This window comes from Theobroma cacao, chromosome 5, assembly GCF_053813885.1.
Source record: "Theobroma cacao isolate CCN51 chromosome 5, ASM5381388v1, whole genome shotgun sequence".
In the NCBI taxonomy this organism is placed as follows: domain Eukaryota; kingdom Viridiplantae; phylum Streptophyta; class Magnoliopsida; order Malvales; family Malvaceae; genus Theobroma; species Theobroma cacao.
The window spans coordinates 31,132,941-31,145,915 of NC_142643.1; the positions used below are offsets into that span (position 1 = coordinate 31,132,941).

The 12,975-nt window shown below is 30.8% G+C and overlaps 1 long non-coding RNA gene across 1 annotated transcript; it reads left to right on the forward strand.

The window, feature by feature from the left end:
* Positions 1–195: 195 nt before the first annotated feature.
* On the forward strand, positions 196–5,087 carry LOC148762560 (uncharacterized). Its single transcript, XR_016026527.1, has 3 exons — positions 196–274; positions 3,978–4,061; positions 4,931–5,087. It is a non-coding gene; the product is annotated as an uncharacterized LOC148762560 (long non-coding RNA).
* Positions 5,088–12,975: the final 7,888 nt, after the last annotated feature.

A 12,975-nucleotide genomic window follows, 5' to 3' on the forward strand; every position in this document is an offset into this window, starting at 1 on the left:
TGGTCTTCATTTATCTTCATCTTTGACCCTTGACTAATCATGTGGTGGAGATAAAATGTTTAAATGTTTTAAATTTTAAAAACGGACCAATGACATGATGCCACGTGTCATGCCTTTATTAATTTATTTTTTTTTTTTAAATGTACAAATATCAGCTCATCTTCCACCCCATGGCCGGCCAAACCAGCAAGAAGAGAGAGAAAACAAAAACAAAACCCTAGAGAGAGAAAATCAAAGAAAAAGTGTGAATTTTCAAGGAAATTAAGTGAAAAAGGTGAGATTTTTTCTATTAAGCTTGAGTTTTCTTATTCCCAAGCATTTCTCTTTATTTTTCATGATTAAATTACATGTTTTCATGATGAATTCAATTCTGAAAAAATGGGTTAGGAGAGAGAAAGTTGTTGGATTTATTTGATTTTAATTTATGTTAGTGTTTTTAGTTAGTTTAGCATATTTAGAAACAAAACAACAAGAAAAGAATTTATTTTCTCCCCCAACCATTAATGGCTGAATTTACCATGTAGTGAGTGAGGATGAGTTTGATTTTTATTCTAGGAGAATTGGTTAAGGAATGATGAATTATGAGCCTAGAAAAATAATGGGAATTTTCGGAGCAAAAATATGAATTTTTACCCACTAGGGGTATTTTCGTAATTTACTATCGAGACTGATAATTTGCACCACACTGAGGGACATTAAGTTAATTTGGGTGCAATTGAGGTATAGAAACTGAAAAGAATTAAATTGGAGTTTAAACGGACGCGTTAGGAATTTAATCGGGTGATAAGACGAATTAGGCCAATACTGAGTTTAGATAGTTACCAGTGCATTTTTGCATTCCATATCATGCATTGGTAGTCGAAATTAGTTTAATTTTGATTTAGTACCAACTTGGTGAAATTCTCGATTTTGTACTATGTCAAGGTGGTGAGTCCTCCGATAAATGTAAGAAAATTGCATCCGACGATCAGTAGACAAAGTGCTTCGAAAGTTTGCATTCTAGACATTGTGAGTAAACTTACTGTCATTTTAATTATCTAGGGTGGTTTTTAGATGCTTTCATGAATTTTATGGAAAAAGGAATTTAAAAAGGTAAATTTTCATGTTTTATGAATAAATGAGTTTCAATGAAATTAATTTATAAATTATTTTGGAATTAATAATGATTTTGAAAAGTAGAGTACACGGAGACTGTTAATTGTGACAATTTGATTGTTTAAATTGATTGGCTTATGATAAATCGAGCATGATTGGCTAGTTGGCAATTGTATTGAAATGCGAATTGTTTGGTTGCCTTGAAAAACTGCGAATTACAAAATTGCCATATCATGTTATTGAGTTTTATTATATGGTGGATTATATATTAATTAATCACTACAGTAGGGGTTTTTGTGGACCAGCCTTTTAGAGTGGCACGGTAAACCCCATTATATTCTTACCTCGAACGGAGAGGCTCGTAGGGTATCTCCTAAGGTAAAGTTTAGGGTTCACTTCACGCTAAACCACCACGTGAGGGGGAACTCAGCCAACGCCAAGGAACGGCTATGTTTTCAAAACAAAAACATGATTTATGTGAAATGTGAATTTTAATATCCTTGGCGGTCTCGGTAGGATGCCTCGGCCAAGGTGTCCCCGAGAATGGATTTATGGCACAAGCTTAGATTTTTATGAGATTCATAAGCCTCTTTACGTATTTTGAATGAGATGTGTTCTAATTGTATAACCCAGTTTATGATGATTTACTTTATTGTCTCCATGTACTCAACTCTAAATGTTTATGATGATGTCTGTTTACTCATTGGGATTTTATAATCTCACCACCCTCCTTTCCACCCATTTCAGGTTCAGTATAGACTGTAGATAGCTGATCTCATCGAGGACTACAGTGGGATCTGCATTTTCCAAACCGTAGGTTCACAATCCTCTTTACTTTCGTTTATTCGAGGGCACTCTTGTTATTGTAAATTAAATTAAATATTTTAGCTTACTGTATTTAAGTATGTATAAATTTATTTAGCTTTTACGCTATAAAAATTATTCACGTATAACTCTATAAATATTGTTTTTGAAATACCTCATACTTTGATATGGTGATAAATAAAGTTGATCGAATGCAAATTGAGGTCAATTAAAATGTTTAGAAGTGATAAAAGACGAAAGGAGTAGTTTAGGATAAAATGTTTCGCAAGTGAGAAAATAATAATAAAATAATAATAATTTTATCGGAGGAGAATTTGTGAGATAAAAGGTGATTTGGAAGTCAAGTGAGGCATAATAAGGTATTTTTGGTACCAAGGAGACAAGATAAAATTTTTAGAATAAAATAATATTTTATTAATAAAATAATATTAAAATATTAATATTTAGCCGGATGTCGAAGTCAATCAAGAAGGAGGATCATATGGTTGATCCAAGTGGGGGAGAAGATGACAAGCCCGACTCTACAGAAATATTTGTGATGACATACATGTGGTGGATAGCATGTTTACATGCTAAGAGAGTTTTGAAAAATTTACAAAAGTCGGTATTGTACCTAGAGGTACAATAAAGTTGATTTAAGCCTCGAACTAGATCAAATAGAGAATTTACAATGAAATTAAGAATTTTAAAGTCCCAGAATGGGTTAATATGGTGATTCGGAGTTCGAGGATCAATTTGGAGTCAAATTGGAATTTTCGCTATCTAAGGGCAAAATGGTCATTTGCCACCTGGGGACAAAATGGAAATTTTTAGAAAAGATTTTTGGCCCCATTTGACTTATTGGAGTAAGATTTGAGGTTTAGAAGTGAAAAATTTTAATTTCGGTATAATTTGGAGTAAAAGGGTAAAATGGTAATTTTACCATTCGAAATCGAAAATTTAATTTTTTGAAAGGATTTTGATCAAATTTAATTATTTGGAGTGTGAAATGAGTATGAGGAGTGAAAATTATGCATTATGGAAAATTTTCAATTTTTGGGGTAAAAATATAATTTTTGAAAAGTTCGGGGGCAAAAGTGTAATTTTGAAAAATTTGCTCCACCAAAACTTTGGAAAAATCTGAAAATTTCACTTAAGACTTGGATAAGTCAAAGGGAATGCATGGTGAAAAAAATAGGACAAGTGGATGGCTAGAAAAAAAAAATGAATTAATAAAATATTTAAAATATGAATAAAATAATATTATTTCATTAAACAATAAAAAGGCATAAAAAAAATCAGCCCACCCATTCTTCTTCTTCAACATTCGGCCAAGCAAGAAACAAGAGAGAGAAAGGAGAAAACAAAACCCTAGAGAGAGAAAATCGAAGAAAAAGTGTGAATTTTCAAGGAAATTAAGTGAAAAATGTGAGATTTTTTCTATTAAGCTTGAGTTTTCTTATTCCCAAGCATTTCTCTTTATTTTCCATGATTAAATTACATGTTTTCATGATGAATTCAATTCTGAAAAAATGGGTTAGGAGAGAGAAAGTTGTTGGATTTATTTGATTTTAATTTATGTTAGTGTTTTTAGTTAGTTTAGCATATTTAGAAACAAAACAACAAGAAAAGAATTTATTTTCTACCCCAACCATTAATGGCTGAATTTACCATGTAGTGAGTGAGGATGAGTTTGATTTTATTCTAGGAGAATTGGTTAAGGAATAATGAATTATGAGCCTAGAAAAATAATGGGAATTTTCGGAGCAAAAATACGAATATTTACCCACTAGGGGTATTTTCGTAATTTTTTTGTTGGGACTGATAATTTGCATCACACTGAGGGACATTAAGTTAATTTGGGTGCAATTGAGGTATAGAAACTGAAAAGAATTAAATTGGAGTTTAAACGAACCCGTTAGGAATTTAATCGGGTGATAAGACGAATTAGGCTAATATCGGATTTAGATAGTTACCAGTGCATTTTTGCATTCCATATCATGCATTGGTAGTCCAAATTAGTTTAATTTTGATTTAGTACCAACTTAGTGAAATTCTCGATTTTGTACTGTGTCAAGGTGGTGAGTCCTCCAGTAAAGGCAAGGAAATTGCATCCGAGGACCAGTAGACAGAGTGCTTCGAAAGTCTGCATTCTAGACATAGTGAGTAAACTTATTATCGTCTTAATTATCTATAGTAGTTTTATACAACTGTGTGATTTTATGGAAAATGAGTTTAAATGGTAAATTGCTATGTTTTAGGAGAAATTGTGATTTTATAAAATGATTTTATAAATTTGCTGAAAAATCGAATACTGGTTTTGAAAACAGAGTAATTGGAGACTGTCTGCTTGTGTTGTAAATTTATGGTTTTAAATTGAATGGCTTATGACAATATATGAGCATGAATGGCTAAATTGATTTTGGTGTCAGAATTATTTGTATTGTGTATTCAGCCTTGAGAGGCTAGATTGCGATAAATTGTCATGTCATGCTAGAATGAATTTTATTAAATTGGTGGAGTATATATTAATTATTTACTGCAGAGGGGGTTCCGTGGACCAGCCTATTAGAGGGGCACGGTAAACTCCATTATATTATTACCTCGAACGGAGAGGCGCGTAGGGTATCTCCTGGGGTAAAGCTTAGGGTTCGCTTCACGCCAAACCACCACGTGAAGGGGAACTCAGCCAACGCCAAGGAACGGCTGTATTTTTCTCAAACTAAAATATATTTTAAGTGTATACAAAATTTTAATAGCCTTGGCGGACTCGGTTAGATGCCCTGCGCAAGGTATCACCGAGTATGAGTTTTGGCACGAGCCAAAGTTTTAAGAAATTCATAAGCCAAGTTGATTACTCGATTTATATGGATTGATTTTATTTGGTTGAAATGAACTGAAAGGTAATGAAATTACGGTATGATGACTTATTTTAATTGTCTCCATTTACTCGGCTTTAGATACTTTAGATGGTATCTGTTTACTCACTGGGATTATAAAATCTCACCCCTTCTTCCTATACATTTTTCAGGCTCAGGACAGTTTGTAGATAGTCGAGTAGGACGAGAACTAAGCTCGGAACTGCATTATAGAAAGTAAGAGTTCACAGTCTTACATCCTCTTGGTCAATTGGAGCCCACGTGTCATTGCAGATCAAAACTTATATTTTGGTTATCTGTATTTCTATTCATACAATTTTTACTTTACTTTCATGTGTGAAAAATTATTTACGAATATTTCTATAAAAATTTATTTTATAAGAAAATAGAATATTTTATTAATTATTTTTGAATAGTACTAGTTGTTAACAATTTGCTTTCAAATGAACGTTTTAGATACTTATTTTGTTTTTAAATCATTAAATATATATTTTCTGCTTACCTATTACATTTTTAGCAAGTTTTGAGATTTTTGACGAAAAATTACGAAAATGCCCCTATGAGCCAGAAAATAATATTTTATTGTTCTTATTTGAAAATGACTTATGATTTTTTTAAATGCGAGATTTTATAATTGTTGCTCACCGGGGAGATGCGAAAGTTGATGCTAAGCCTTACGGGGTTTCGATAGGCATTCGGGATGAAGAATGTCTGTCGAGGCCTCGTGGCGGTTGTCAGGGGCTCGATGGGGAGTTTCGGGTCATGACAGTTTTATAAGAAAATAGAATATTTTACTTAATATTTCTTTTATTTTCTTATTATATTCACATAACCATAATTTCGTTTTAAATGAAGATTTTAGACTTTTAAACTCATTTTGAATATGAATTATGTGTTTTGTACTTGTATATTACGTTTTAGCCAATTTCGAAATTTTTGAGAAAAATGACCAAAATACCCCTGTGAGATGAAAAATTAATATTTTATTTGTTTAAAGTTGGAAACAGCTTAAAATCTTTTAGAACACGATATTTGACAATGGTTACTCACAAGGGAATAGAGAAACTGATAGTAAAGCCTTGCGGGGTTTCGGGTTGACATTCCGGGCAATAAGTGTCTACCGAGACACCGCGGCGGTTGTCACGGGCTCGAGGGGAGTACCAAGTTGTGACACTTAATTACTAAAAAAGTAATGAACATACTCAACAATAAAACAGCTCTTAATCTAAATTACTAGCCATTATTCACAGCTAAAAATCAAGCTTGGTTCATTACTCACCCTTGGACTCCTTTGTAGTCAAATTCTCTTCTAATAGCTTCAAAATCAATGGGATAATTCTCTTTTTCTCTCTCTAGAATGCCCAAATAGTGAGAGAAAGCATGGAAATAAGATTTATCAAGGGTTTTGAAGTGAGAGAGTGAAAGAATACAAGAGTTATAGTCAAAATGGCTCAAAGGTATGAAAACTAGAGCTAGAGAGAGAAAATTATGCAAGCTCCATATCAAGCTTCCATGGAGGTTGGAAGCAACATGAAAGAGAAGAAGAAGAAGAAGACAAGTTGCTGGAAAATGGGAGAAGAAGCTGCTAGAAGAAGGATATTTATAGGCCAAACTTATCCATTCCTTTAAAATTACGAAAATGCCCATCCACCAACAAACTTACTCTCCTCCAACCCTTTATGAAATCTTTTTGCTCTTTTGACATTGGGACAAGGTCCATAATGGTCTAAACATGCTCAGGTTCATGACAACTTAAAATTCTAACCCGAGGTAAAAAATGACCATTTTGCCCCTACCGTAAAAATCATCAAAATTTTGGTTTCCTTTCCATTTTACCCCTTATTTCACCATCCATTTATACCTTAGGCCTACTTAGGCCATAATATTGTTAAAAATCTTACTTTTATGAGCTTACTAAGGAAATGACAAAATTATCCCTGATCTGGGATATAACGTATACTTCCCTTTACGAGTCTATAAAGGTCAAGGTCTCACAAATACACATAAATACCAATGCATATTACTATCATTCATCGGCACAAAGATCTAAAAAATACACAATATAAAATTCAAAATAATTAAAAATAATTACATGAATTAAAACTATTTTTATTAAATATTTATCATTATGCTACAATAAACTTATGTATATATAATTCATTTTGATCAATAATATTAGCCAGCGTAATGATACCCAAGTGCAATATTATAAAAACCTATATTGGACCAGGCCACTACAAAACATAAAAATAAATGTTGAACGAATTTATATTACCATTTCACAATTTTGTATGGAACTCATGTATGGCTAGAGACCTCGTTCGTTTAGATCTTTAAAGTCAGTTGCTGGATTGCGTAGGATACAATCCTATTGCAATACAAAAACCATCATACATATTGCTAGCATACATAATTCATTAAATTACGTAATCAAAATAATTAAAAAATTATAATATATTTGATAAAAATATTAATGAAATTGATATCTTACCGAAACAAAACATGGCATATACCATCTTGTCCAAGGGTTTGATTCTTTATTGGCGTTTAGCATGCACACATAGCCCACCATATTAATTACCTTCAACCAATTTTTTTGGGTCAAAAAATTGAGAAAAACTGCAAACATACCCATATATATATATATATATATATATATATATATATATATATATATATATAATTAAACCATGCTGAACAATTCAACTTACTATATCATCAAGCCACTTCCTTGGTGCCAATGTCATCATGTCAGTCCTGATTGCATATGTATCAATGAAATCAACAATTTTCTCCTCACTACATTAAGAAATAATTAATCAATAGTTTTTATTAAAAAAAAACAAAATATGCAAAAACTATTAAAACTACCTGTTTGAATGTTTTTTCCACACATAGTTGCATATATCGTTTAAATCATCAAGTAGTTTATAAGGTGATGAAACACTTGGACTACGTGGACAAACCTTTATAATAATATAAATTTCCTTACAGCGTTAGAATACAAAAAAATTCAACAAAAGAGAAAAAATGTTATTATCTCAATACCTTTGACATAGACTTCTTAATTGTATTTTTTTGCACTTTCTCCTTAACATTAGGGATTTGATATGGCAAATGTTCTTTATTCACCAATGTAGGAGCAAAAGATGCCGCATCCAGTAAATACTCTTTATCACCTTCACTAGAATGAATCGAAACTATTTCAACGTTCTCTAAGGCCTATAAGAATTATTAGCACGGTGTCACGAATTTTGAATAAACTATTTAAAAACAAATATTTTTTGCAAAACACTTAGTTAGCAAATAATTCATGCATATCATTCAACCGAAATAAATAATTAGTAATTTATATTCATACCTTTATATTTTCCTTTCTAGCTATGTATCTCTTTACTTTGTCTTTCATAGGAGCGGTTGGAGATGACATATATTCCTTCAAAGTAGGGCATGGAGATGAAAAACATTTATCATTTACCACTGACGGATGATATAAAGTCAATTCCTTTAGGAACTCTTTCGGTGATTCATTGGGAAAATCTTGGATATTATTATAGTTTCCCAAGTTATCACAAGATAAAACAATATTAGACCCTCTTTTATTGGTTGTTGGTGCATTGGATTGACCATAATTTGAACCATTTTCCTTACATAAAGATTCTTCTCTTGCATGTTCATCTCTTGTAGGATTACCACCATGTGATGTAGTGCAAACAAATTTGGAGACACAGAACTCTTTAAATCGAATAGCTTCAATATCAGCCTGTATTGTCGCTATATCATTTTTTAAGCTAACAAAAACCTTGTACTCCCGTTACTTCTCTTTTTCTTTCAACTTTTGATTATTTTTTTCATACTCCACTAATTCCTTCAACTTTTCAATTTCACACTTCAAACTCTCATACTCTTGTTGCTTCTCTTTTTCTTTCAGCTTTTGATTATTTTTATCATATTCCAACAATTCTTTCAACTTTTTAACATCACACTTCAAACTCTCATACCCGTTGTTTCTCTTTTTCTTTCAAGCTTTGACTATTTTTATCATACTCTAATAGTTCCTTCAACTTTTCAATTTCATACTTCAAACTCTCATACTCTTGTTGCTTCTCTTTTTCTTTCAACTTTTGATTATTTTTATCATACTCCAACAATCCTTTCAACTTTTCAATTTCATACTTCAAACCCTTAATTTCACTCTTTAATTCCTCTTTGTTATCAACACATTTACATATATCCTACAAAAATGAAATATAAAATTTTAACTATAGTAAATGACAATTATAACAATGCAAATTAAAGTTATAAAATTTCACTGTCTTAGATTTCAATGGAATCTCATAATCATATAATTTCAAACACCACTTGTTTAAGTCAACCATTTCAATCAACCACAAACAAAGATCCCTGTTTAGTTTATACTCTTGTAGATGAATCAAGCCTCCAAGTCCAATAGCACAAATTGAATCATTATATTCAGAACCAATATTTTGTAATAACTTGTAAAACCGAAAAGGACTACAACATGTATCCCAGTAATCCTACATTACATTAAAAATTATAATATAATAGTATCAGTGTCATGAATAAACAAAAAGTATTGTAGCATTCACCATTTACCTTTTTGACCAACATTATTAATTTTATAATTATAAATCTTTAATAAAATTGATAAAAATTAAACAATCAAGTAAAAATGAATTCATTCAAAAAATTGAGAAGAAAACAATAACTTTGTTTAGAGATACCTATAAATTAAATAAATTATTAAAAATATATATCACTTCAAATGTATATTATTCTAATATTAAAATTCTAATAAAATAATCAACATAACACTTACCTTATTAACCTTTGCATTGAATTCTTTTTTTTCCTCCAAATATCAAAAACGGTCTGCGCTTGCTAAATTTTTAAAAACTAACTTCCTCTCATCAAGAAGAGATGCAAAAGTTTTTGCAATATCTCCCTTAACCTATTAAAAGATAATTAAGATAAAAGAATTATTCACAATTATTAATTCAAATTTCAAACTATATTAAAATTATACATTTCAAAAAGGCATATTTATACACCTTATTTGTCAATTTCATCTTTTTATCCTTTTCGTTTTCACCACAGATGGATTCACTGTCAAGAAAAAATTAATTATTATAAACTAAATTTAATCGTCAACATAAATATCAATATATAATAAATTTCACAATGTAGTGAACAATAATACTTACAATTATGTCAAATAAAAAAAAGTAACATATGTACACACTTACTAGTAAAAAACAAAGGTATTCTTAGGTCGCTTTGGACGACAAGATTTGTTAATGACTTGGCCTTTGTTGCATCTATGTTTTCATGGTTTTCACCTTCTTCCAAAACGAAATCCATGCAAGAAGTTTTTGTCATAGTCTCAATATCTCTCATTATTGTTGTCACACATTTTCTAACAGCCGTATCTGTAAAACTGCATTACAAAGTAAATATAAATAGCCTTAAACAGGATTATGAATTGAATAATTGTTATGACAAACATCAATAACAAATACCAAAGCATAAATTAAAAAGTTATACAATAATGATGTTCAAACACAACCAGATTTTTGTTAACTTATAAACCATATTATTTTTAAAAAATTCTAATAAAAAAGGAAAAAAATAGCTCAGATGCAAACTATTCCCATAAAATTTTAAATCAATTTCCATAAGCTAGTTATTAATATGAATGACATTCAAAGGAGTGAGTTCAAACATAGGAAAGTAACAACGATTCAACTTTTCTTTTCTTTCAAATATTCCTGGGTATGTTGAACTTGGGTATTTAAACATTTAGTGAACCAAATGCAGGCCATATATCATTCATTAAAGATGCAGCTGCCACTCGACCACTTGAGAATCTTCATCACTTGCTTAAAGTGCTTCAAACTAGAGTACAAGAGGGAAGCTTTTCAATACAAAATTTTGCTATTAATTGATTCAATTTGTGTTCTTTCTAAAGTACAAGAGGGAAGTACTTTGCCTTTGCAAATATCTATGGAAACAGAAATCTTTATTTTGCTCAATCAATATCCTTACCTCTTGATGACAAAATCTGAAGAAGTTAAATCCATAAAACCTCATGATTAAAGGCACCACCATCAAGCCACCAAGTTGGCATGTCATATTTCCACACAGCATGCTTTTACATTAAACCTCTTACATATAGTTTTGAGTTTTTCTTTCCAACTCAAACACTAAAGTGGTGAAGGGTCTCATCGACAAACTTGGAAGGTTAAAATACTATAGCATATCAGTCCATAATATACTGGTTTAAGGCAGAATTAAGAAAAGGGATACCATCATGAGTTGATATCTGAATGTAATAGAGTAGTGCAGAAACTGAAATGAAAACAAAATATTACGGCCAACTTGAGAGAAACATATATAATGCCACAAAAATGTTACTAGTATTAAATTGGAAGTGAGTTCCCCCGACCAAACTACATAAAAGGCTTAGAAACATTCAAATAAACAAGCAAAAACTTATTTCTGCACATTAACGTCATAGCAAAAGAAAGTTTGCTGGTTTAGTCTTTCCACAGAATATTTGAAAATTAATCAAGAGATAGGAGTTCGACAGCTACTATTAGAAATCACAAACTATCAGCAAAACCTTATATTGACATATACTCTCTTGTCTTGGAAATTTTCAGACCGAGGATGGCTTGCTATTGTAAACTTGCTGCAACAAAATTGCCCACTAATTAAGAATGAAGGAAAATAAACTTGACCAAGAAACTCACAATAAAATAATTCAAAAAATATTATTCCATTAAGAGATAACACAGTCTGTTGAAGAGAGTCCTCATCTCCCCTGACTCCTCTATTAGAGAGAGTTCTCATCTCTCTTGACTTTTTAATTTTTTTTAATTTTGTTTTTTATTAACCTATTGAATTAGTTTACAGGTTTCTTTATTAGTTTTAAATCAATAGTCACAATTTAATCTCATAAATTAAACGGTGTGTATTAATTGACCTTACAGTAAGGTCAAAAATAATGACCTTACTGTAGAATTTGCCCTAATTCAATACCATTTTTTACTACTTTATTTTCTAGGATATTTCTTCTACAATATATTAGGAATCTATCTGTACTAATTGTGGTTGTATTTTGAAAATCTTTTGGAAAATATTTAGAACAGAATATTTTGCTCATACATGGAGATTTTGGTCGTGATAAACCACTTGGTCCATGAAGCATAAACTCAGCTACAACTTTGTATCTTATTAGATCCACATGGTTGGCTGGCAATTCAGCTGATATGATTCTATCTATATCTTCAGAAGATAAGCATTTATGGTCATGGTGTAACCATAGAAGTATATGGACATGTGGCAACCCTAGTTTTTGAAATTCAATGGTATAAGTCACTAAATATCAAAGAGTTTAAAAAAAGTGTGTTAATATTTACATAACATTAATTCCTTGATTCTAAAAAGTATTCTATTGTCGATAAAATCTAAAATATTTGATTTATTTAATCAACTTACCAACTTTGGTAGGATAGAAATGATTGTTTTTCATCATATCATCTATCAAACACTAGAGTTTTATTTTAAAAACTCTTAAAGTTATATCTAGTCTATCTTCTGGTCTTTGATGTGGGATCAAACTTAGTGCTCTTTCAATTTCTTTCCATTGTGCATTGCATGTAAATGTATTGAATAAGTTTGCACAACCGTAATATCTTTAGATGCCCATAGAATCTTGGTAATTTTGCAGTAAGTATCTACGACAACTAGTAAAACTTGTAAGTAATCACATTTACCTATAATTTTTGCACTGTAATCATCTCTTGCAAATGCCTCTTTTAAACCTTTATATAATTCAGCCCTCAAGTTTTTTTTATTATTTCATATGTATAACAATCTTTCTTCTTCTATAGTTGCAAATGCATCTACTATAAATTGTTGAAAAAGTCTACCTTCTCTTAGTAATGTGTTTTTAACTATTGTTCATCGTTAAATTATATAAGCATAATATTCTCGCAATTTGACATTTTGACTTTTTGGTTTTTTTTCTTATTGGTTAATCAACATAATTCATATTAGGAATGTAACCATCTCCACCATAAGGGAAAAAAAGAGGGTATTGCATGGCCATGAAAGAAGGATGGAGTTCACTTATTCATTTAAGCCCTTCAGTAATATGATCTACTATCATATC